This window comes from Manis javanica, chromosome 10 (genome assembly GCF_040802235.1).
Source record: "Manis javanica isolate MJ-LG chromosome 10, MJ_LKY, whole genome shotgun sequence".
NCBI lineage: Eukaryota > Metazoa > Chordata > Mammalia > Pholidota > Manidae > Manis > Manis javanica.
In genome coordinates, this window is record NC_133165.1 from 115,939,894 (window position 1) to 115,950,371 (window position 10,478).

Here is a 10,478-nt window from a genome sequence, read left to right on the forward strand (position 1 = left end):
AGGGGCCAGCTCTGGCCACCAAGCTGGCCAGCCTCACGGCAGGGGCCCAGGAGCATGTGGTCACTTCAAGATGTTGGGGTCCCGCTGTAGTGTCGGGCTGCCTAATCCCAAGAGGCAGCCTCCCTGGGGGGCAGGCAGGAGTGGGGGCAGGGAGGGGGCAGTTTGGGCCTGCTCTGGAATCGTGCCTGGGGTGGGCCAGGGGTTTGTAAGGAGTCTTTCTGTGGCGTGAAGCCAAGAGGCCCCCAGAGTCAGTGCCCCTGGCAGTGCCTAGGGCTGCTGCCTGGACTGCCCCAGGCTGGCCTGGGCTTGGCCAGACACCGGGTCCCTGGTCAGAGGCTTTGTTCCCTGGACACTACTAGGCTGCAAGCTCAGCCTGGCTAGTGCTGGACAGGGAAGGAGCAGGGCCTGCTCTCCTCAGTGGTCAGACACCCCAGACCGTGCTCGGGGAATTGGGGAGCCAAAAGTCCGTGTCTGGGATATGAGGCTTCCTGGGGTCACCCAGTACAGAGGGGTCCGGCCCTTCCAACAGCTGCGTCTCTGGGTCTCCAGTCCCTCATCCCTAGAATGGTGGCAGTGGGAATGGTAAGGCCTGCCCTGGCTGTGTGACTGTGGGGAAGTGGCTGAGCTGTTCTGTGCTCATTCCTCATCTGCAGTTGCCATGGGGACTGAGACACCTGGTGGAATGGGGTCGGGTCAGGGCCTGGAATGCCACAGTGCCAGGTGTTTGTACTCGCTGGGTGCTGACGGGGGGTGTGTGCCCAGCACACAGTGTGGAGTTCACAACAGTGTTGGGTGAGTGGGGACTGGGACCCAGGCCTGCAGTTGTGAGGCTCGCTCGAGCCCAGGGAAGCTGCTCTGGGAGAGGTCCTCAGTGAGGATGGCTAGAGAGCTGTCAGGACACAGGTGATGGGGACAGTGGCACCTGCCCTCTGCCCCCCAGTCTGTCACCACAGCAGCCCTGCCCTAGAGAAAAGGCGTGGGGCTGACCTCCTAAGTCCACACTCTTGTTTCTTGGCACAGGCCCTGCCCCTGGCTCGGGTCAGCCCGTCCCTGTCGGAGCACAAAGCCCAGGCTGTGTCCCAGCTGTGGGATCAGCATCTCCCTGACCCATCGCCCTTATGGGCCCCACTGGCACAGCAGGCCCAGTGCACCTCGGCCCCGGGTTTCGGTCTGCACGGGCTGAGTGCGGCCTATCCCTGTGCTGCATCTGAGGTTCGGGGTAGGATTTGCTGGAGATATGTGGAGACCACGGGCAGGACGGAGCAGGAGGCTGTGGCACTCGGCATGCCCGCTGTCTGCCAGGCTCTGCTCTGGAGAGGCTTCCCGTGCAGGGGTGTGTGCTGGGGCTGGGACAGCTGCGCGGAAGAGATGGGGGGGCTCCTCGGCGGAGACGTGAGCAAAGTGTGGGTGGGTGCTGGACACACGGCAGCAAGGAGACGCCGGCCTGCACTGCGGGGTGGGTGTGTACACCATCTCTGGTGTGCAGGCCAGCCCCTCGGGCCACCTGGTCAGCGGAACCCAGGCCTGGGAGGCCATGAGCCTGGTATTCACCCCTCCTGTCGTCTGCACAGCCACCTGTGAGGTGGGGGACATCGGTGCCACTCCCCCGGGCAGGAGCCCGTCTCCAGCACCTCTGGAGGGTGGGAGGAGGGTTTTGGACGGTGCCACCAGCCCCTCTCTGGCCATGTGCTCCCGGGCCTCCGCAGGGCAGGGCCACACTTGCCGAGTAGCCGCTCGCTGCCTCGTGGAGCGCACCCTGCCCTTGGGCTGTTGCCGTCTGAGGTCGCACAAAATGGCCCGGCAGCCCTCCGCCATTTTGTCTGAGGCCGCAGCAGGCGGCCTGGGGGAGGAGGGAGGGAGGCCTCCGCCCGCCCCCTGCCTGCCCGGAGTGGCCTGGACAGAGCCCAGCACCGGCCCCGCCCCAGCCAGGCCTTGGCCGTGGCTGCCCTGGGCTTGGCACCAGCCAACTTCTTGGCACGATGGTCTGGGAACCCGGCCCCTCACCCAGCCCTGACCAGCCCCCTCGCCGCCCCCAGGCTTCCCCGGAAGCAGATGGGGACACTGCACACCAGAGCCCACAGGGCTGTAATCAAAGCTGTGCTCCTGAACGTAGTCCCTGGCAGGCCCCGACCAGCTCGGACGGTTCTGGACATGACGCTCTCCCACGTGAATGGGGTGGGTCTGTTAGAGGCCACACTGGGCAGGGGAGCAGCAACCAGGGTCCTCCGCTGGCTCACCCCTGCCTCACCTGCCTGAGGAGCCTCCAGACCCTGTCCAGGCACTGTGCTGGGCACTGGGGCTCACGGTGGCCAGTCAGTCTCCCAGTCTGGACACAGGCACTGCCCATCCTCTAGAAGCAGGGGAAAGGGCTTCCTAAAGGAGGTGATGGGCTGTGTGCTCTGCAGCTCGGCCTCCCATTGGCCGGGCCAGCTGACATTCTGCAACACACAAAGCCTGATCAGGCCGTGTGCCCCCAGCCCCGCCACAGCTACCCAGCCCTGACCCCTTTAGGTCTCATAGACCCAAGACCTCAGCTGCCCCGCAGAGCATTTTACCCAGCTGGGAGCAACCAGGCATCTCCCTGCCCGCTGGGGAGCCCCTGGTCTGCTTCTGAGCCTCCTGCTCCGGCTCTGGGCACAGCACTGACAAGCATCCTCTTCCCACAGCGCCCAGCCGATCAGAGGTAGCACCTTCCCAGGTGGAAGCGGGCATGCCAGAAGCAGGCTGCATGGCGCCCAGGGAGTCTTGGCAGCCAGGGACGGGACAGCAGCTTGGAGGAGCCAGCTCTAGGCCACTCACTGTAGGACAGGGCACTCCTCTGGCCTTGGCCGGTGGACAGGGCCTGCCCCTGGGAACTGCCAGCCCAGAGGGTGTCAGTGCCCGCCTTTAGTGCCCATTGATAAGGTCCTTTATAGGTCAGTGCACCTCCTGGAGGAAGTTCACAGACATTGTTCCCTGTACAGAAGCCGGGAATGGCATTTTGGGAAAGAGTGCATTTTAAAGCGACGCGGTTTGTCTGGTGGCTTGGGGCAAGCCCTGTGCTGTTCTCTGCTTTGCGCAGGGTGGGTTCCTCACTGTCAAGGGGACCAGAATAGAAAGCACGGGTAGCAGGGTGGGGCCTCAGAGCTGCAGGAAGCTTCCCCAGGCACCTGTGGCCCAGCCAAGCCCTGCAGGCTGGGAAGGTTGCTGGACACCACCACAGGCCCTTCCCAGACACCCCTTCTTGCACTTCCCGGGGAGAACATTCCGTCGCCATGAAGTGAGGTTTGCTCCATCTCCCTCACCCCCTGAAAAACCCAGCCAAGGGCGGGATGGTGGAATGCCCAGATCAGCACCCCAGAGCCATATGCCAGGCCAGGCCCAGAGCCTCCTGGGGTCCAGAGAATCCCCCAGCAGGAGGGCCATTCCCAAGAGTGGCTGCCAGGGCGCAGGGAAAGGGGGTCACTGCAGGGTGGGGTTTCCCACACGCATTTTTTAATGACGTGGTTGCATCTGGTCCCTCCCTTCCCCCATCTCCTCACCTTATGACCCAGACTGTGGTTTGAACTGAGAATATTTTCAGATAAATAACACACTTTTGAGGTCGAAACAGTTGCCTAATGGTTAACGCCAGACGGAGACGCCCACACAGTCAGAGGCTGTACATTCTCGCTTTTTCCTCTGGATTCCAAACCAACCCTGGAATGGCGAAGAACAGCCTCCCTTACTGACAGCCCCTCCCTGGGCACAGTGGCACCTTGACCGTCCCCTGCCAGTCCCGGTACCCTTGCCCCACTTCGCAGAGCGGGCAGCTGCAGCCAGGGGTGCTGACAGCCTGCCCAACGCCTGGGCTGGTTGGAGCCAGAGCCCGGGTCTGAACTGTGAGCTGGCGACCCCTGAGCCAGCTGGGTCCTCCCGCAGTCCCTACGGACGCCCATCAGGGCTGGGTCCCGCTGTCTGGGGCCACGCGGCCACCCCAGCCAACACCAGCCGCCTAGCTCCCCAGGGGCTGCCGCTACTCCTGCGGGCTTCCAGGCTCATGCATCTGTGGCTCGGGCATCACCGCAGGCCTGGCCCCGCCCTGGGGAGTGGACAGCTGGCCCCATGCTGGCCACCCCTCCCCTCCAGTTTGGAGGTCTCTGGGGACAGGACGGCAGCCGGGTCGGGGCACAGATTCCTGAGGGTGAGGGACCCTGAGCTGGAGCGCCACACATCCATCTCCAGTGTAACTGGACAGGGAGGGAGCCGACCAGAGTCCCCTGGGGCCCCGGAGGTGGCACGGGGCGCTGGGGGCGCCAGTTCCCCACCTGCGTGGCCTGTGTCACCCCGAGATGTGCAGGGCTGTGGGAAGAAGCTGGGTCAGAGAAATCCGGATCCAGTTCTGGTCTTGCTGCTGCGCCCCCAGGTGCGCTCCTGGGGGCTGAGGCTGTGGGACCCGCACTCGCAGAGCGGCTGGGGCCCGAGGCGCCGGGAAGCAGCAGGGACCCTGAGTCATCCTGTCTCTACAAAATTGGGTATTTTTATACCATGGGCCTTTCTGCATTCAGTTTTATTTTTTTAAGTTTTACATTAAAACACTTGTCTCGGTTACGGAGCTTTGGTGCCCCATAATTGTGTGCCTGAGGTGAGTGTCTGGCACCTCACCTGTCAGGCCCCGCCTGGCACACAGTGGGCACAAATCCCCTGCCCTGGCCTGAGTGGGTCACGCTGCCTGGTGTGCACGTCTCATTAACTTTGTGTGGGCTGTGTTTGCAGGGACACTGGACCCCTGCCCCAGCGCCCGGATGCCACCCCCATGTCTTTCCCCCAGACTCCATTGTGGGTGCAGCTTGCCGAGCAGAAATACTGGCCACTTTATGGGGAGAAACCTAATAGGGGCGGCAGTGGGGGTGCAGCCCTGGGGGGGTCCTGGCTCCTGGTGGCCTCGAGCCAAGCCTGAGGTGACTGTGGGGTGACACCGTCTGTCTGCCTTACTCACTCCAGACATCCATCCACCCGGCCCTGAAGGGACCACCTGCCCACCGAGGCCTCCCACACACCTGTCCCTGCGGCCTGGCCCCTCCCATCCCAGCCTGCCCAGCACCCAGTCTGCAAGCAGACAGACATTGCAGGGCTGGGGCGGGGCCAGTGGGGCAGCTGCCAGATGGCAGGGCGCCTGCTGACGGCCCGCTCCCCGGCGGTCCTGCTCAGGGAGCCCCTGCCCGCGCGCGCTCTTGCCCACCCTGCCACCAGCCCTCACCCAGGCTGACTGTCTCAGGATCCTGCCTTCACCCCAAGAATGGGGAGGTCTCTGCTGTCCCTGTCTAAGCCTGAGGACCAGGCTCACACCTAGGACTGTAGGGTAGATGTGCCCAGCCCAGCGAGTCACACCACTGGCACAGTCTTTCCCTGACTAGCTCAGAAATGTCGCCACCAGTGGGTCACGGATCCACATCAGCTTCCTGCCACAAAGGCCCAGTTAACCGATTAAAGGAAGAGCCAGGTTCTGTGTGAGCCCTCCCATGGTGGGAGTGAAGCCAGAGGGGACCCCGCTGGGGCCACGTTACCTGCTCACTGGTCCCCTGGAGTGCCTGCAGCAGGCAGCATATGCAGGCGGCCCGCCCCAGGCCTTCAAAGGCACTGCTCCCATCAGCCGTGCCACCTGCCGCTGGGCCAAGGGTTCCAGATGTGAGGCCTGGGGCCCCAGAGGGCAAGGCTGGGCGCCAGAGCCGGGCAGAGCTGAAATTCATCTTGGGGCCCCCCGAGGCCTCCCCTTGGGTCATGAGAGAGTGCAGAGGCCAGGCAAGGCTAGAGGTGGGGAGCTGGGGAAGGCTGGCAGGTGGGCCGAGGGTGGTGGGGGAGGATTCCTGGGGGCATTTTTCTGCTGGACTGGGGAGCTGGCATCTAAGGGCAGGGCAGGGTGGGGGCGGTGGGAAGGAGCAGAGGTGAGGCTTTGCAGAGGGCATGAGCTCCGGTGATGGACGGCCTAGCCTCTGGGGGCACTCGGAGAGGGCAGGACCCCACACAGCCCAGTGGGTTGGGTGCGGACACTGAGCCCCAGTGGTCGGCGTGTAGCGGGGCTGCACAAGGCTGCACGTCCAGCCTCTCGGGCTCGGCCAGCAGGCCAACTGTGTGCTGGTCTTGCACCTGTGTCCCTTCCCATGCGGACTTGTCCCCCCAGCTCCCCCCTGCGTGCCAGCTCCGGGAGGGCACCCTGCTGGGGCCAGATGGGTTTGTGCCCCACTGAGCACGCCCTGACTGAGGCCTCAGGCTGGGTCCTGGGAGCTGGTCCTGGGCATCTCTGCTCCTGGGAGGACCCCAGGCCTCACTTGCCGTGGGGCAGGAGCCCCAGCCTGTCTGGAGCCTCCTCTGGGAAGTGAGGGCTTCAGCCCCTCCTCCCGGCCCCACCAACTGCCAGGGATCCAGGAGGGCAGCATGTCCTCCACCCTCCCCCAGGCCCCGGGTGTGAGCGTGGCATGATGCTGGCCACCCAACATGGAAATTCCAGCAGCTCTGACCATTCAAGGACAAGGCCCGGTTCTCAGTCATATCTGATCTGGTATTATCCTGCACGAGGTGGCCACAAAGGCCATTCTCTCCAGGTCCTTGCATGAGGGCGTCCCCAGGTGAGGTGGCAGCCAGACAGGCTGGGTCAAAATGCAGGACACATAGCTGGTGGCAGGGCGAGTCCTGGGAGGAGGCACAAAGCAGTTGCCGGAGCTCCAGCGTGCCTGCATGTCTCCGAAACCTGACCCTTGTTATTTTTTTTCTAAAACCCAAACAGGTCGAGAAGTGACACTGAAACGAAAACTCCTGTCCACCGCAGACCTTCCTCTGTTGTCCTCAGAAGGTTCTCTCTGGTCTCCCCCATTAGACTGGACATGGCCTGAGGAGGCGAGGATAGAAGAGGCGCACGCAGCCCCATCTCTCTCTGCTCTGTGAGGACTCACTGTCCCCAGGGCTCAAAGTCAGGTGCACCTGCACCCCCTGGGCTCGCCCTGCCTTGAGGGCCCCCTCTAGGACTGGGAGTCCCTGACGTGGGCCCCTTTTTTCCGCCTGGCTGTGAACCAGCCCTTGAGTGCAATCCTAATATGCCCAGGCCACCTGCCGTCCACCCGAGATGCCACGCAGGTGAGTATCCTGGAACCCAAAGGCCAAATGAGGGAAACTGAGTCACGTCTGCTTCTCCCAGACTGGGCTGGGGACCGGGGATGGGGTTCATGGCACAGGCTGTGTGTCTCCTCTTTTCCTGCCTGTCTCCCTGCCCTTCCCACCCCGTGGAGCCCAGCCTGTGGCTGGTCTGTTATGCAATCAGTGCCCCCCAACTGGTGCTGGGCCCTATTGGGTCAGCACTGCCGGCTCTGGAGCTAAACCCTGGCCCCTGGGTGGGGGCAGGGGAGGGGGGCGCAGGCCACAGGGCAGGGTCTGTCTCGTCCCTGCAGTGGCACAGGTGTGGATTCTGGCTCTGATGCTGAATAACGGTGGTCTGCCTGCTGCTCAGATCCCCCGAGGGGCGGCTGGGCCTTTACCCCACATTGTAGTGAGGAGATCAGGGCCTGTGAGGGCATAAGATGTACCCAGGGAAGCACAGCAGGGGGGTTCCCGGGCATCTCCACCGACTAGGCTGCCCCGCCCCTGCCGCCCTCAGCCTGCTAGGGCCTGTGCTTGGAGCCGTGTGGTCCATGTGGCCTAAGGGGGCTGAGTCTGTGAGCCCGGAGCACACGCTCAGGGCGCCTCCCTCAGGGTGCCCCTGAGATGTTCAGGGGCAGCCCTGGGCTGGGAGCCTGGTTCTTGGCTGCCCCTGTCCCCAGCGATGAGGCTCATAAGGGCCGGTCACCCCGCAGGACAGCTGGGCAGGCCCTTGACAGCCAGCCAGAATCTTTTTGCCTGGCTCACTCACCATGGCAGGGGTCGGGGGTCAGAGGAAGACCCTCGGCTGCTCTCCCCTCAACCCCTGCCCCAGAGGTTGGCTGACTCTCCCTGGCATATCCTTGAGGACACCCCAGTCCTGTCTACCAGCTAGCGAGTCCGGGGGGAGGCCACAGGACCCTGAGACCCTCTCATGTAATATTTTATTCTGGGCCCTCAAAGGGACATGGGCCAGCCAGGTCCTGGGTAGCGGCCAGGCACTCTTGTCCCCACCCCCAGGTGGCTGCATCTCAGGCTTCCCCTCAGTGGACAGCGCTGGGCCTTGGCCCTGAGCCTCTTTCATTGCTGGATGAGGGTCCTGGGACTTAAGCCATGACCTCCAGTGGGGAAAAAGGCAATTGCCCTGCACAAGGCGCCGTCAGTACAGCCCCTGCACCCAGGGGCTGTTCCGGAAGCTGCAGCTGCCCCACTTCTTGGGACTGGGCATGAGCCGCCCCCTCAACCTTGTAGCAGGGGCAAGGCCCAGCCTGGGAAAGCCCAAGAACAAGACCCCCGCCCAGCCTGGGGCCAGGGACCCATCCATCTGGGCCTTAGCATCCTCACTGCTAAATGGGGCTGGTCATCCCAGCTTCCCTGGACCTGTGACGACCCAGTGGTACAGCCCAGCCTCGTGCCTGCCTGGAGAGGACAGTCTGTTGGGAAGGGGCGTGGAGGGAGGTTTAGGGCACTGAAGAGACAGAGCTCTCCTACCACTTTACTACCACTTTTCTGATCTCCTGAAGTCTTCGGTGTTAACCTCTGCTTCCATCTGCTCACCTGCTAGGTAGGTGGCTGCACCGGCGTTTCCTCTGTGCCCAGGCAGGTGGAGGCCGTGCTGGAGGCTGTGGCTGATGTTTACAAGACTGGCTGCCATTGGGCACTGGTGCAGAGCCCTTGAAAGGCATGATCCGCCCCAGGGAGGGACACTGGGGCCTGTGTGTTTCCCTTGAGGGTCTGCAGTGCTGGCCCAGCCACCCTCCCCAGGTTGCCTTTTGGGAAGAAAGAATAGCCTTCTCTGGCCTGCCCGATAGTGGGGACAGCTCAGGGCACCCTGAGCGGCAGGACCAACCAGAGCCCGTGGGAGGCGATCCCCGCTGGCCCAGTGGCCCCTCAGGCTGGCCCCGGGCCCAGCAGTCCCTGAGGCTCTCCTGCTGGACCGAGGGTGGGCGGCCGGGTGTACACTCCCCGCACTTGTTTAACACATGCTGGCCCCCAACAAATGACAGCCTCCCTTCCAGTGCCACCGCGCAAAAGGTACTTGGGGGCATGGCCACTGCTGTCCAGAGGGGGGAGACCCAGCCACTGTCCAGTTTCCCCCAAGCCACACTACCCTTCCCTCCCCTTCCTTCTCCAGCAGCTGGCGTCTCCTGTGGGGCTGGCTCCTCTCTGCCGTGGGCATGTGGGCACTGACCCAGGCCCTCCGCTGACCCGCCAGCCAGAATCCCAGTGGCCTTAGCAGCCGGCTAGCCCGGCTCTCAGCCCTGTGCCCCGGAGCCCCCCAACCCCAGAAGGAGGAAGCCATGAAGCCCGTTTCGGCGCCCAGACTGACGGCCCTTTGGGGTGAGGTAGTAGGTTGTATAGTTTGGGGCTCTGCCCTGCTATGGGGTAACTATACAATCTACTGTCTTTCCTGAAGTGGCTGTAATACCGACGGTGGACGGCACATAGGACCCGTTGGGAAGGGGCGGGGGGCAGGTTGGGGTGGGGAGCAGCCTCGGCAGCGTGGGGGTCACTGGCCGCTATGCTGAGCCAGTTTCCATGTGCTGTGTGACCTTGGGCAGGTCCCTTGACCTCTCTGGGCTCCAGTTCCCTCATCTGTGAAAAGCAGGTGGGTGAGAATTGACGGAGATAGCTGCGTGTCGTGCCCAGGGCAGGGAGGGCCTCAGACTTGGCCTGCCCTCTCCCCCCACTGTGCTGACAGCCGGCGCACCCACCGGGCGGTTTGTGCAGCCTGCCCCCTGCCCACCCATCCTGTGCATCAGGCCCACGAGCCGGCCTGTCCGGACTCTCCTCCACCACATTCCCATGGCTGGCACTGGGCACCAGGACGAAGAGCCTTGGGCCCGAGGAGGACGGGGCAGCTGAGATGGCAGGGAGGCCCATGGCTCCCCCCGGCCTGCCCAGCCCGGGACGGGGCGGGAGCGGCACGGTCCTCCATGCCCGCCGTGCCTGAGCAGGAAGCAAGGAGCGCTCCTGACACCTGTACCCCTTGAGGGCACACGCCCGTCCCACCTCCCAGTAACCACGGGTAGAGGGTGTGGGCTGCACTGTGTGGGAAACCGAGGCACCGCCCGCTTGTCCCTCCTGCCCTGCACCTGCCCAGCCCTCCAGCTCGGCTCTGGTGGCCAAGGACCACCAGGCAGGGGCCGGGCTGGGCGTGGGGCAGTGGCGGGTGCGGACCCTCCCGCTCCTGGGGCGCCGGCGGGGTGAGGTAGTAGGTTGTGTGGTTTCAGGGCAGTGATGTTGCCCCCTCAGAAGATAACTATACAACCTACTGCCTTCCCTGAGGGGCCCAGCGGCACGCTGGGAGGGCCGCCCCATCGCCACTTCTGCACGGGAGGCCGCCACGGGCGAGCACACCTTGACTTCAATAAAAGCTGCTCTGACATGAA

General features: G+C 64.0%; 1 protein-coding gene across 9 annotated transcripts in view; it reads left to right on the forward strand.

The window, feature by feature from the left end:
• Positions 1-10,478, forward strand: part of LOC118970279 (uncharacterized) — a 61,899-nt gene extending 51,421 nt beyond the window's left edge. For 6 of the 9 annotated variants that reach the window (XR_012121647.1, XR_012121649.1, XR_012121643.1 and 3 more), the window contains one exon: positions 6,743-10,478. The gene's annotated coding sequence lies outside the window, so the exon portion shown is untranslated. The remainder of the gene's footprint in view (positions 1-6,742) is intronic. The other 3 variants (XR_012121644.1, XR_012121645.1, XR_012121646.1) reach the window with 3 other exon arrangements.